Consider the following 16,463-nt stretch of genomic DNA (forward strand, 5'->3'; position numbering starts at 1 on the left):
CTATTTTTATAAATACAATGATTAATATAAAAATAATTTATCAGTAGCTTCTAAAAATAAATCTTAAAAATGTGTATTACTACTCAAATAAATATTCAACAACTGCTAACATATCATTTTTAAAAACCTTAGTATAAAAGTGTGTTTGCTAAGTAAATAAACGTTTTTGAGTTGCATTAGAATATCATCAATTTGAAAAAATTATAGCATATTAAAAAATTCAATGAAATGTACAGAATGTAGATATAAATGTGTATATATTCTCATACAAAAAAAAATATTAGTACTACATCAAATAACATTATAAAATCAAAATTTTAAAATTACAAAAACTTCTATTGTTGTTTCAGACTAACTTAAAATTAATTTCTGCTTTGAAGAAAAATACATTTATTAATAACTAGTATCTAACTATCTTATTGTACAAAAATATCATTTTTATGTCACAACATAAAAACTTACACTCAAAATCACTTCAATTTAAGCTGATGCTGTTTAATTATGTTACATTAAAAGTTTTAAAAACACCTTAATGATACAACTGAAATATTTTATTTTATATTAAGGGCATAGGGGGCTAAACAATTTTTTAACAATTTGATCTTATCTTTAGAGTTTTTACTAAGCTACAAGAAGGTTTTTTAAAGATTTAAAAAACTCAAATAATTTTTAGAGATAAAGCAGGTCAAAGTTAGAGTCAACAGTAGGTTTCTTATAGGAGGCAGAAACTAAAACAGAAAATAACTAGAAATCACTAAAAATCTATCTTCTCCTAAAGTTTTTGAGATAACTACCTCAAAATACGTGCAATATTTAAAAAAAATTCTGTTGGAACACAACTTAAAAAAAAATAAAAAATAAAATTTATAACAACAAGACAAAAAAAACTGTATTTTTACAAACATTTTGTTGATAAAATAACAATTTAATTTTTATATAAAACTATTTAAAGTTATATAGAACTCTGATCAAAACTTCTGTTAAGTTTTATACTTTAGTACAAAGTATAAAATACTAAAATAATAATATGAAAATGCAAAATTTAAAATTCACTCCATTGTACTATATAAATCATTGAATTTAATTGTTTTTTTTTTTATATTTTTTTGAAAAAATTAATTAGAGAACTGTTATACAAACTTTTATATAATATAGTGATTATTTTTACAGCTACTTCCAATTTTCCAGCAGAATAAGAAATTATGTAAATAATGTGGCTAATTGTCAAACACTGAACAATATAAAACAATTAGAGAAAGTTTTGTGGAGGAATTTCTTGTTTTTAGAAAAAAGTAAAAAATTTAAAAAAAGTTACAAAAATAGATAATTTTATGATTTTTTTATAATGGTAGAAACCTGTATACGAATTCTGTATAAGAATTAAGATATTACACCATAAAACTTTATCAAAATTGTTTTAATTTGTTCACAGTGTGTTTGTGTGATAATTAACCACACAATTGATTAGTTACAAGGTGAAAGTTTATTCAAATCATCTATAATTTTGTACAGAGTTTTTTATGATATTTCCTAAACATTTTTTTCCAGCTTGAAAACCAAAAGTAGCTGTAAAAATAGGCACCCTAATGTATATATAGAATTCCAGCTTGACATATTCAAAATCCATCTTATCATCTGATGTACCCTTGGACCAAACTTTTTTAGTGTTTGTTGTTTTTTTTTTTCTTTTTTGTATAAGAGTTTTATAAAGGATATTTACATTACATTTTTCAGAAACTTCCATACTTAACTTGATAGGTTATTTCCCTAAAACATAAAGTGTATAAATTTTAAAACAAGTGGACTTAATAACTAATAGAACTTCATTCACAGCAGTATCAGAAGCCAAATACAGGTCGCAGACACTTTTATTAAAAAAATATTGCTTAAAAGATGCATTTCATAATAAATTCTACCTCTGGACGCAGTTTGAAAAAAATTATCAACATCACTAAATTCATTTTAAAACTAAGTGTGTAATAAATAAGCAATAAAAAAAACTAGCATTGATAAATTATTAAGTATAAGAAATATTTGGAAAGCATACTTTAAAGTAATTTTAAGCTAAAACAACTCTATAAAACTCTGAAACAGCAATTTCTCTACTTACACCCTTGTTCAAACCAAAACTTTACTATAATATTAGAACTAAATGAAAATATAAATTTAAATAATTAAAATTTTAAAAAAGAGCATAAAGAAAACTTCCGTTATTAAAAGTAGTAGAAGTTAGTAAAGATAAAGTTTAAACAATTAAAACTTAAAATAACATGTAGAAAACTTCTATTACTAAAAATATTATAAATTAAGAAATAAAATTTGTTTAAATAATTAAAACTAAAATAACATAAAGAAAACTTATTTTTTTGCTTACTCAGCTAAAACTGAATTTAAGTATACTAGCCGCCCTATTATAAGACATTATTACACTTTTTTTTATGTTTTTAAAAAAGTATACTCTAAATTATTAAGTTCCTCGTTAGTATTTGACTTTAAAGGCCAAATTTGGTGCGTGGGCCGCAAATTGCTAATCCCTGATCTACAGCGATTTGGTCCTATGAAAAACCTTACAGAAAAGTCCATTTTTGAACACAGACTATATAAACTCTCAATTTGACTAAAATCTTCATTCTTAAGAAATCGCCTGACTGATAAGAACCAAGTGCAAAAGAAATGACTTCAGAAACATTCTACACCAAGAAACAAAACTGCACCTTAACAGGTAAAATTTTTGTTAAATGTTGATAAAATTATGTATATATATGTTTTTAATTAACCTTTCTTAATTATAAGACTAATTAGTTGTTTTTAATAAAAGCAATTTTAAAGGTTTCTTTTTGATATTTATAAATATGTAGTAAGTAAAAACAGTGATGCTATAATTCATAAAAAATAACAATTTTTGAATATTTTATGAGATTTACTTGCAATAAGTTAAATTGTAGTTGATCAATAAAAAACTTTTTTTTTACATGAAATACACAAGGTTTAAAAACAGATACATTAGTATTAATTAGCACCATAATGAACAGTGAAATTTTTAGTTTTAATTAAAATAAAAACCGTTTTTAGTATTACATAATTCATACCTGCAACAATTAAATTTCATCAAAGATAGCTGTTCTGTTTAAAATAAAATTGTAGTTTTGTTTAAACAAAATCTAGTTTATTCTAAGCTAAGTTTAAAAACATATCAGAAATAAATTTAAATAAAATTAACCTTAAAGTATTTCTATTAAAATAACCATTACTTTCAATTCTTAATGTCAATTCTAGTAGGTTATATTTTCATTCAAAATGGTAAAATATTTAATGTTCTTTCACCTTTAAAGTATGTCCTTAAACCACATAGATTAAATGTAACTAGTTGCCTACTTTGCTTTTGAGAATTTATTGCAAAGAGTTTTAATAAAGAAAAAAATTGATTATATGTATTTAAAATAACTTAAATCTTCCTTTGAAAGTTTTTTATGGTGTATTATACATTTTGTAAAAAGTCTTCCTGAATTTTTTTATAAAATCACTTCAAAACAGAAAACTGTGAGTTTAACCCTGTTAACTTCAAAGTCTAAGTTGAGGTTTTCTTAACAAAAACAGTTTACTAAGTATAAATTTAAGTATAACGTTAAGAAAGAATATAAGTCAGTAACTATAGCAAGACTAAATATGGATTATATTACTTACATTTATTTTACAGAATAACTAAAATGTTTAAAGGGCATATGGTTAATGGAGCCTTTTTACAAACTTGTTCTATTTTTACATAATTAGATAAGCTACTTGTTAATTTTTACCAATTGTTAAAATTAAAAGTATCTTTTTAGATATAAGCGATAAATCAAAGTTAAAGTGTTCAACAGGTTCTTTTTAGGAGGTGCAAACTAAAACAGCATAAATAGACTGTTTTATTAAAAATGTATACACTCATTCAGTTTTTGAGCAATTTTTAAAAATCTTTTAGAGTAATCTTCAAAATTTTTTTTTCTAAACAAATCTTTAAATTTTGTTAAAAAAATTATTTAAAAAAAATAAAACATAAAGATTTTTTTTAAATTTGGTCATAAAATTTTTTTTGGCCTTTTTTACACATATCTTCCTACAAAGTGTTTTTAATTTTTAATAGTAAATTTTCTGAAAAATTAAATAAAAATGCTTCGAAAATAAAGGGGTTACTATTTTAGTGAAATTCTTTAAATTCTAGAAGATTTTAACTTCAAAATTTTTGATTTGATACCGTTGTATCAGAATTTTTTGATAAGTTATTTTATATTTCAAAAGTTAATCAAACATTTTTTCTATTATAAGTTTCTTACAGTAGATCATCTAAGTTTTGATATAAAAGCAATTGCTAATTTTTGTAAAAAAATATTTGACACTTCGCACCTATGCCCTTAATTAGTTTTTTATAAATCAATGTTGCTTTTTTTAATGTTTTATATAATAAATAAATTAACCACTATATGTTCTATGAAAAGTATCTTACAATATATACTCTAAGCTTTGAAATAAGAGTCATTGTTAATTTTTTTCAAAAAATATATTGGACCTTTTTCCCCTATGTCAATAACTAGTTTTTGATTAATAAATATCTATTACATTTCTCTTTCAATTACTTTTTAATTGACACAACAACATTATTTACAGAAACAAGATGTTCCTACACACCTATTATTTTGCATCTTGTCAATAGAAAATTTGCAAAATCGTCTGTTAAAGTATCAATTGAAACTCTACAAGCTATTGTGTGCAACTGCGCAAATGACTGCTTCAGAAATTACGTACCTAAACCTGATTTCGCAATAACCAGAACTTGGTTGAATAGCTTCATAAAGCAAAACAAGTTAGATGAAAAGTACAGTGTAAAACAAACACCTCAATTTACGTTTAGTGTTAAATTCAAAGATGAAAAAGATTTAACTGTAAACTCTGATGACCAACAAGAGAAAAACTATGTGACTTTGCCGAGCAGTGGAATAAAAATATACATAAATCCACAATCAAACAAAAACCTAGTGAAACCTGTGGACAGAGTTATTGATACGACGGAAAAGAACGAAATCCCTTCTTACCTCAGTGACAAAACACATAATAACAATCTTTCAAAGGATCTACTTTACAAAGATTGTTTGCCTACTTCATCCAGAAGGTATCAAAAAGTACTAAAGGATGTAGAAACAACTGATAATCAAGTTGAATTAAAAAATATGTATGTGAATCAAGAAATTTCGACAAAACTTGTAAGTTTTTTTTATAATTAATTATTGTTTAAAAATATAGTATTAAAACTCTTAGTAATACTACTATTAAACAGCTTATTTTAAATATAATAACATTTAGAACTATACTTATTATTTCTCTATTATAGTTTAATTTAATGCATAAAATATAAGTTTTATTAAACACTTATTTAAAAATATTTATTTAATTATTTTTTTAGGTGTCAGGAAATTTAACACATAAAACAGTATCTGCTTTTCAACTTAAACAAAAACAATTGTTGGCAAAAAGAAACTTCTGCGATGAAAATAAAAGCGAAGTGGAAAATAAAAAACAAAAGTTATCAAACCAAAACATTGAAATTTTAAATGTTACAAAAAATCCAATTTTAAACAAGACAACTAAGTTGTTGAACAGGTTTACTATTGCTAAAGTAAAAACACACGTGTCTAAACCTTTTGAGAGCGAATGTGTTGTACATAAAATTGATGCTATCAAACCTCAAATAGTCGATACAAAAGCTAAAGTTTCATGTAAACCTTCCTTATCTAGAGTAAAAGAAAATCAATTTCATATTAAAGTTGTTAACGAATGTTCCAGATCAGACATGTTAAAAAGCTCTGCTTTGTTTACTCGAGCGTGAAATTACTAACTTAAAACAAACCAAAGTTTATACGCTTCATTGCTGAATTACCATAGTAATTGTTAGCATTTTAACAAGTCTGTTCCAGATATTCAAACCTGAGTAAAGATTCTGGCTTTGAAGAAACAATGTCAAGAAGCAGTGTTGTGAAATCTCCACAAATGAAGTTTTTCCGCGATTTAAATGATTCAAAACTTTTGGAAAACAAACGCAAGAAAGTTCACATTAACAAAAGTGACCTTGCAACACTGGTCGGCCCTTCTTTGATAAACGACGTTGTGTTCAACTCTTACTTGGACCTCATTCAACAGCGTTCGGAAGATATTCCGAACCTGCCGCGAGTACATTGCTTCAACACGAATTTCTATTCTAAACTGGAGAGCAAAGGATACGGTGGAGTGAGAAGGTGGACTAAAAAAGTCAAAATTTTTCAAAAAGACATTTTAATCGTTCCTCGTCATCTTTCAAATAATCACTGGACACTGGCCGCTGTCGACTTTAACAAGAGAACGATCACTTACTACGACTCCTTGGGCGGCAACGATTACGACCTCTTGTTTCGCGTTGCCACCTATCTCAATCAGGAGTCTTTGGACAAGAGGAAAACCAACTTTGACCTTTTTGGCTGGCAATTTAATTGTCGAGGTAAGAGTTCTCCGCAACAAAGCAACAATTACGATTGCGGCGTCTTCGCAATGGTGACGGCAGAACTAATTTCAAGGAAGGAGAAACTATCTTTTTCTCAAGACGACATGGTGTTTTATAGAAAGCGAATTTACTGTGAGCTTTTTAACGGAGAACTCTGCAAAGAATACACGACTGTTTGAAATCGTGAACATCCAAGGTTTAACGCTGAAAAAAAAAACCTTTAATTATGTGTTGTTTTTTGTTTTATGTGTTTTATTCGTATAATAAGATGCGTAAACTGATTGAAGAGAGATTTTTCAAAAGTAAAGAAAATATTGAAGACTTAATTAATTGTACTTGTCAAAACTATTTTATAAAATTTAATGTTGATAAGTTAAAATTTAACGAATAGATACAAGCATTTTAATAAAAATAAAAATAGAAACTTACTATTAACCTGGGTTAAGTGCATAGCGTTATTTTTGTTTACATCTGCTTTCACATATACAGAAAATACACCAAATTACATACCTTTCGAAAAAAAAATGATTGAACAAAATAGTAATTTGATTTTCATATAAGCCTTTATAAAAATTTATTATAATTAATTAATAAAAAAGTTATACTGAGACTAAGAAAAAAGTGAGTAAGGCACTTTTATTTCTACTTGTCATATTTAATGATCTTTATAAAGCTAATAATTAGTTCTTACCAGGGGCGTAGCGTGGGGAGGGACGCTGGCGCATGCGTGCCACCCAAAAAAAGTAGTAAAAAAATGCAATATATTTATCCTTTATTGTTTATTTATTTCCCCTTTTCAACTACGTTTTTCTACTATTCGAAAAGTAAAACGAAATTTCAAATACCAATTACTGACAAGTTAGGGAAATTACCCAGTATACTGATTCGGTGCGTAATTGCAAATGCGCACCGATGTTGATGAAAAACTCCATAAGAAAAATTTTATAACTTCATAAACTTCATTTGAACTTAGACTCAAACAGTACGCAACTAGTTAGTGCACCGCATTAGTAAAACCTTATGACAGATTTTTTACAAGGACAAATGCTTACATTTTGTTAACAAACTATGAAGCTAAACCTGTTTTATAGTGATAACGATTCAAAAATAAACAAGCTGTAGTAAAAATAGCAATAACCAATTACTAATAAAATAAAAATGAATTGATAACAAGAATAAAAAATACTAACAACATAATTTAAAACAAAAATAACAAAAAAACAGAAAAAAATAATAAAAACAAACAGTTCATACTGTGATTACAGTTTTAATCTTACTATACAAAAAGTATCGTTTAAATTAACTAAACTTAAAATTTTTTTTTAAGTAGTTTTTTTTTTTTTATTAAGATAACAAACAAATCAAACTTTGTTATTTCATCAGCCATGAAGTTTAAAAATTAATCAATTTTTGTAGCAAGTTATTTTAAAATTTCTTTAGTCACATCATGAATAAATTTGTAGCAACTTGTAAAACAGAATTTTCTACAATCAATTTTTAGTCTAAAAGACATAATTGACCAATTTTAAATTTGAATTTATTTTGTTTTAAATCAAATTTTTAATGAAATTTAAAAAAACAATTTGTTCTACTAACTGTTTGTAGTATTTGAAAAATGCTATTCCCTAAAAATTTTATAAAAACTGACTTTAAGATAAGTGAAAAGTTATATTTCTTGTGAATTTTCTAAAGCATTGAAAAATTTGACCTTAAAAAATTTATTTTTCAAACATTTTGTTTTTTATCAGAAACATTTAGTAATATCTTTCCACATACTCAGGATAACTCAGGATTTTATGAAGTTTTTGAAAACTTTAGTATGACACAGTAAAAATCATGACAACTCAGAATGTTTTAAGTATTTTTGAGCTGGGGCTGACTAAGGATATACTTGTGTTTTTTTAACTCAGGGTAGATTTAATGGTTTTAAAAGCTTTTTTATAAAGCTTAGTTTCTAATAGTTTAAAAACAATAAAAAATTCTGTAAAGGAATTTAAAATGCTTATGATGACACATGACATTTTTAAACTAACTCAGGACAGTTATTTTTACTCAAAGAGTGGCAAGGCAATCCTGATAACTCAAAGTTATTTTTTTTTTTTTTTGTAAAATATGTTTTATAATACTAAAGAAAAAGTAAACATTTGTTTTCACAAATTTTTAGATTACTATTTAAAAAAAATGCAAAGTAGTATTGTAAAATTTTAATATGTTGCAAGTATAAAAATATGTCAGGTAAGAAAACTATCTGAAGTTCAAAAGCTTGAATTGAGAAAAATAGCAGACCAACACCAGATATTGCTATTACTCAAGACTGCAGTTCAAGTGGTATAAATTTTTTAATTTTAATTTTGTTTATATTTCAGATTTTCTTCATTTATTAAGATTTATTTTTACAGTTTTATATTGTACAATAGGTAAAAATGTAGAAGTTATAAAAAAAAACTAGCTCTTTAGTTTTCTCCTACTAAATATTTAAAACTTTTAGTTTTAATACTAAAGATTGTACATTTTTATATAAAAGATAAAGATAGTATATTTAAAGCTGCAACAAACTAAAAGTATGAGCTATTTGGAGTTTAATACAATTTTTTTTGTTGATATAAATAGATATTGAACATCATTTAGAAACTGCACAGAGAAAATGCTTTGTGGTATTAATTGTTATACTTAGTTGACTATTTATTTGTAGTTTAAGGCCATAGGGGGGTTAAGCTATGTTTTTCAGAAGTTGGTCTTATTTGAAAGATTTTTCTAAGCTTCAAAATGCTTTTTATCGTTTTAAAAAAATTCGATTTATTTTTTGAGATATGACCTGTCAAAGTCAGGCCGCATAATAGGTTACCTATTGAAAGGAAAAACTAAAACAGCGAAAAAAAGCTAGTTTGTTTAAAATCTATGTCCTCCTACATTTTTCAAGCAACCTTCTTCAAACTTTAACAGTTTAATTTTTATACAATAGCAGAAAAACATTACTTGTGAATCTAAAAATTTGAAGTAAATTTTTTTTGTTTTTTAAGAAAAAGACTTCTTTTTTTTAATTTTTTTTTTATAAAATTTTTATTTAATTTATTTATCTAAATTCATAAGTAACATTATTTTCTTGTAATTTAAGAAACATTTTCTAAAACTTGAAAAAGATTGCTTGAAAAATGAAGTAGGAGATAGATTTTTAGTAATTATATAATTTTCCGAGAAAATTGACCCCGAAAAACTTGCGGCCCAAAAGTTTTTATTTAGGGGATATTTGAAAATAATTTGCGCACCCCTTGATCAAAATACCACGCTACGCCACTGGTTTTTACCAGTTTTTAAAAGCAAATTAATGGGAGGTTTAAATAGGTTTCTCATAAAATTACAATTCTAAAAAGCAAAAAAAAATTACAGTTATTAAGAATTTGTTCTTAATTATTCTCTTTTTAACCTTACCTAAATAACAAACATTTGTGATGGAGAAGACTCTGAGAAAATTGTTAAAAATGAACTACAGATTTTACAACAAACTACTATGTAGAACTTAATTTTTTTCAATTAAAACAAAATAGTTATTTTAATTTTGAAATGTATTTAGTTCTACAGCTAGTGTTTAAAACTAAATGAGTTTTAAATTTTTTTTTTGTAGTTAACCCTGTTTGCAAAACAACATACTTTTACAAAACTTTCCCATTTAAAAATATTTTACTAGTAAATGATTATTTTCAGACATGAAACTTTATAGTGTGCGAGTGGAGATGAGTCTGATATTTTCTATTTTAAATCGTGAAATTGTTGAAATTCATTAAAAATTATTTTTACAAATGTTTGGTTGTACATTCGCATATGGTTTTTCATAAACAAGATTTTTAAAACATTTATTGTAACTGCAGTGCTTATAATACTTGTTTATATTGCTATTAAAATTTTGAAGTGACCAATTTTTTTGACATAATCACATTTACTTTCACAAAAATACAACTCGTCACTAAGCTTTAAATAGATTAATTGATTTAATTTGAAATAAAGTAGATACTTTTAGTTAAGTTTTTCACAATTTTTAAACGTGTCTGCAAAACATAAATACTTTACAAGAAAGTTTAACCAAACATAAAAAACTGATGATAACTAGAGTTTTTAAATCTTAAAGCCTAAGTCATGACAAAAAAGTATATATTGATTCACATAGTCAAAACTTTTAGTGTTTAGTAGGTTTTTAATTTTACCTAGGTAAAACTAATGCATTTGTTGAGATAAAAATAGTTTAGATAACAATAAAAGTCACTTAAAAGTTGAAACTAACTAAATTTAAATAGCAAGTACTTACAGCAGTTTATATTATATATTTAAAACTGATTTACTAACAAACAAATATTTTCATATTTAATATCTTTTTAAATTCTTAAAATAACCATTATATGATTCAACATTAAGCATAATTTAGTATTTAAAGTTTATAGTTTTAAACGGAGATATTTTTGAACTGTTTACAAAATTAAACAAATCACACATTTAGTATTTATGAAGTTTGATGTAATAGTTTATGTTCCTGAATTACTTTTCAATGTCAAAAATGTTTTTTAAGATTGCTAATTCTTTTATTAGAAGCTTTTATAAGTTGTTACGATTAGATACCGACAAGTATAAAGATAATTCAGTTTCGTTGTTATTTACATAAATATTCTTACAAACTTATAGTTTATTTTATTATGGTATGTTGATTGTTTTTGAAACCTATTAAATAGTTGTATATAGTAGCCAAACATACAATAACAAGTTTTTTAACAGTAAACGAACCAATAAAGATAAATTTTACAGTTTAAAATCACATGGTGTTTACACAATGATAAACCATTAACCTTGATAAGTTGTTTGCTAATGGTTTATATCATACTGTGGTATAAACAAACATAAAAATTAACAAAGATGAACTTTAATGTTCATTGCCTTTTAATTGCATTGAATAAGTACTTTTTAAATCTGGTTTGCTCTTTCGATAAAAACATTAAAGAAATATTTTACTACACTGTTTTAGTTTACTAGTGAATAGTAGTTTTCATTTTAATACTTATTCGGTGAAACTATAAGTTAAGCTTCAACATTTAATAATCAAACTATATTTGAATTAACTATTACTTGACACTAATAAATCTATTTGTAACAAGCTTGAAAACATTTAATTAAATATTGCTTTAGTAAAAAAGTAGCTTTATTTGAGCCTATAGACAAAATATTAAATTGAGCAGGGGCTACTAACAGGTTTTTTACAATTAAATTCTATGATAAGATGATTTTGAAAATTTTACGATGTCGTTGCTTGAAAAGCTCTTAAGTAGTTTAAAATAAGAGTTAGAAAAATATACCGTACTCTTTAAAGTTGGAGTTTTCTAAACTGTCTCAACTTGTTTACCCGTCTAAACCTGTCTTAACTTCTAAAGTAAGTAAGACAAGTGGAATTGATAATTTCATCAATTTTGCGTGTCTTCAGGCATACATTTTCCATGCTGAATATTGTTCTAATTAGAAGCTTCACGTATGCATTATTTTTAATCAGTAATAAATTTATAAAATCTATTTAAGAAACTAAAAAAAAATAGTCAATCCTATATTATTATTTTTGAAAAATTTATAAAATTTGAATATACATTACATTGTAATAAAGAGAGCTTCTATATAAACTAGTTCGAAAATCTGGCTTTATCAAAATAGTCTTTGTTACAATATTTTAATTATATTCTAAACACTAAAACTTAGATACATACTCGTACTCAGAAAAAGTACATAGAAACATCGAACAACACCATAAATTGTTAAATTCCTAGCGATAAAATAAACTAGATTAACTTTATAGTTATATATTTAGACGGTATAAGTTTTAAAAAGTACGACTGAGACAAAAAGTAAATGTAAAAAACATAAAATATAGCGGAAAACAGTTGTAAATATCTATGTTTACAATTCAAGTTACATTTAACTTAGACAAACAATTACAACTGGTTTGTTTCCTTTGCTTTTTCCATTAAACTACGCAATTTTATTAAAAATGTATGTATAGTTTCAAAGCTATGAATTTTTTATTTATTTGTTTGTGTATGCAAAATTCAGTTATAATATCAGTTTTTATATTAATTGTAATTAAAACAAGTAATTTTATCAAAAGTATGGTTTTATAATTATATGTTCTCTAAATAGAACATAAGTTGAACAAATAATGTCTGTAGTTACAATATTCGTATAAACATTACAATGGTTTGTGCAAACAAAAATAAAAGTTTAACATTTAAAGTCTTTTTTTTAAGCAATATAGTACTTATTGTTTATATACTTAACAAAAAAATATGTAAAAGTTTACCTTACTGGTTTTTAATAATTAAACATTTAAAAAGTTATGTAGTCAGCTTTACACGTTTTATAATGTCACATAAATTAAAATAAAAACTAAATAATAATTTCAAATAACATACAAATTTAACAACAATAGCATTAACCTATACTCATTCAAAAAACAATACTGTAAAAACAAAGTTATAAAGTAAAAGTTCATAGATAAATAACAACAACAGCTTAAATTAAAAAAATCAATAATAACTTTAACCTTATTACAAACCAAAAAGTTTTAATTTTTTCCAAAGATAATTCTTTGACAGAATTTCATATATAAACGAAGTATTTTCTAGAAAAAATTCTTGCGAATCGCAGTTATCTAAAATAAATGTATTGATTAATAAAACAATGCTATTTTAACTTAAACGTGTTAAAACTTTTAACAATAATGCAACAATTGGTAACTGTATAACTAAGAGCCTTGTTTAAGTTATTATCACATTTTTTTCTTATTTTTTAGTGTACGTCTACTGCTGAAAAATACATGGTGGACCGCAAATTTTACTAACTTTATGTTGCACTTGTTTCAAAAATCAATTGAAAACTAAATAAATAAAGCAGTAAAACTATAGTTTAAATAGCAAACGGTTATCACAAGAATAATTGTTTGTTTCTCGAATTAATTGACACTATAACTTGACTTTTTGATCGTTTTACTAATACAAGTTATGTGTGTTATGAAAATTAAAAAAGTAAGTTTTAATTCTATTATCCTTTAAAACTGTTGTCAGGTGTGTTTGATGTTCAGTTAGTATAAACAACATGATAAACTTGATAATGTACAGTTAATTGATAATAAACTATTTTTGCCATGGGCATAAAATGTAGCTGTATTTGTGGAGTAAAAATTAATAACCGAAAGTTTTTTTGGTGCACCAGGACTTTAGACCAAGCTTTTTTTTGTCGTTCAGTAGAAACTAAACTATTATCTTAATACTAGTTCTTTAATATTAAGCAATATCGTCCTAAATTATACTCTAAACGGTTATTTAAATACATTTTTTTCTAATATTTTATTAATTGTTAATATGTTTATCTCCAAACTAGGGTATATAACATTTTTTTTAAATAGCATTTGAAAAATCAAAATGTATTTAGATCAAATTTTTATTGATTAACAGTACTAACGGAGTTTTAGTAATGAATATACCTGTTGAATAGTTTAGTTTATCAAGTTGAAAACTTTTTTATACACGACTTTTAAATTAAGGCTTTTGATTATAAGTAGCATTGTTTGTTTTATTAGTGTAAGTGTTAAAAAAAATATATATATAGTAAAAAGTTATTAAATTTGTATAAAGTAAAAGTAGCTTTTCAAATATTTATCACGATAAGTGATTAAATAAACAGAAAAGCTTACACAGTTTATGTTGATGAAGTTGTGGCTGATACTTTACTTAGTAATTACACCTAAAAATAATATGTTTTACTCACAAAGTGTTTTAGCTACAAGTTACGCCTATTCAAAAGCATCCAATGACAACCAAGTAATTAAAGCGGGAAAAATAACTGTTAAAACTTGGTGGTAAATATTAATTATGTGTGACTTAGGTAAACAACAAAACGAAGCATCTTATCTTTGTTTTAATAGCACACAAAAGTTGTGTATACTGGTAGTTTAATTAAAAAAAGTAAATAAGTTAAGTAATTTGTTCTAAAACTTTCAAATGATTTGTAATTTTATTAACTTTAAAAGAATACATTCTATATAAAAAACTTACAAAAATATGCGTTTTTACGTTTATATAGCTAAATAAATATACTTGTTTTTACAAAGTTTATAACAAAAAAATTACTGTGTTTTGTGTAAAAATAAAATGGATTATTGACCTTTAACACAGAAGTTTAAATAGAGTATCAAAAATAAATTATACTTTTTAGAGTAAAAACATTACTGCTTATAAACATTGTTCTTTTGGTATAAATGCTATTTGCACTATAACCTTCATTTTAGTTTTAACATGTTTATCGAAAATTTAAAAAACAAAATTTAAATTAACTACGATATAAGCAAGATATATATTTTTTCAGTTTATTTTAAATCCTTTACATACTACAGTTATTTCATACAAGCTTACTGTTAATTAAGTTGGTTATATATTTAAAGGTATGTTTTAAAGTCTGAATTACAATCAAATATTCGTTAATCAAAGTAAAAATAAAAGTTATAAAGTTGAAAATGATTACTTTAATGTAAGTAAATTGCAGTTAAACTTGCAAACCAGAAAAAATCAAGGGATGTACATATGATTTAAACTGTATATAAATTTATTTTTTGACAAACTTTATCAGTGAGATATTCGTTCTTGTAACATTAATCAAGCAAGCTCACATACAAAACTTAATAAAATGAGTAAATAACAATGATTATTTTTTCTCGTCATTCTAACTTTGTAAAACAAATGATTGCATAACCTGAAAAACAATGTTTTACCACAATAAAAACGCTTAACTGAATAAAAGAAAGATCAAAACTATACATTTTACGAAATTTTAAAACACTAAATCAAAATCTGCTAATTGAAATTAAGCAGACGAGGGCAAAATTTTCAATAATAATCTGTACTTTTAGCTCATTAATTAATAAAACCAAATAAGGTACTTTGCTTAACATGTTAACAATTTACTAAATAATAAAGTTAGATAGTTTAATTTCATCAATTACGTAAAAATAACTTACAATTACCTATTACAAAAAATAGTTTACAGCAACTCTTTATATAAATTTCAGCAAAAAATAAATTACTAATAACAACTTTATTACTAAGGAGTAATGGAACTTTTATCAAAAGCAAGAATGTTAGAAAACTAAAAGTTTTAGAACATTTAATTGATATCTTATTAAAAGTTATTGAGTTATGAAATAAAAGTATTGAAGTTTTATATGATTTTTTTGTAACAACACACAGGTTGAAAATTTCCTATTTTCCTGATGCATTGCCTTGGAAAAAAACTAAAAGTATAATGTATTGTGTTTAATTAAATACATTTATTTTTAAACACTGAACAAAAAGAAAGTAAGCAAAAATTTATAAAAGCTTAGTTATAATTAGCTTTAGCTTAGTAGTATAAAATCGAACTTCAAAACTAACACATTAAGGAAATGATTAAATGGTTAATCTTACGACGTTAAAAGTACTTTCATGAAAGTTAAGCGCTTGATTTTACTTCCTTAGAAATAACTAAGCCAATAGTGTTTTTTAAAATGTTACTTAAGTAATTTGTAAATAATAAATTAACACTTTTCATTTTTTAAATTAAATTTTAAAAAAAATTGACTAAGAACAAACTGTAAAACAAATTATTTAATACTAAGTTACAATTAAACTTAATATTTGTTTAAGCACTATAGTTTTTACACATCAACACAAAACTTTTTAAGCTTTTTTTTTAGTTTAGTAATTACAGTAAGCATTTAAACTTCTATGTCTTTGAAAGATATAAATTTAGTTTTTGACATCCATTTTCTGAGATTAAACATTATTTTTACATTATAATACAAACTAAACTTTAAGTAACTAAAAACAAGAAATTATTAAATATATACTATCTTTCTATTAAAAGTTGATACCTTTATCATTTATATTACAAGCAAGAA

Source organism: Thalia democratica, chromosome 7 (assembly GCF_965202585.1).
Source record: "Thalia democratica chromosome 7, ktThaDemo2.hap1.1, whole genome shotgun sequence".
In the NCBI taxonomy this organism is placed as follows: Eukaryota; Metazoa; Chordata; class Thaliacea; order Salpida; family Salpidae; genus Thalia; species Thalia democratica.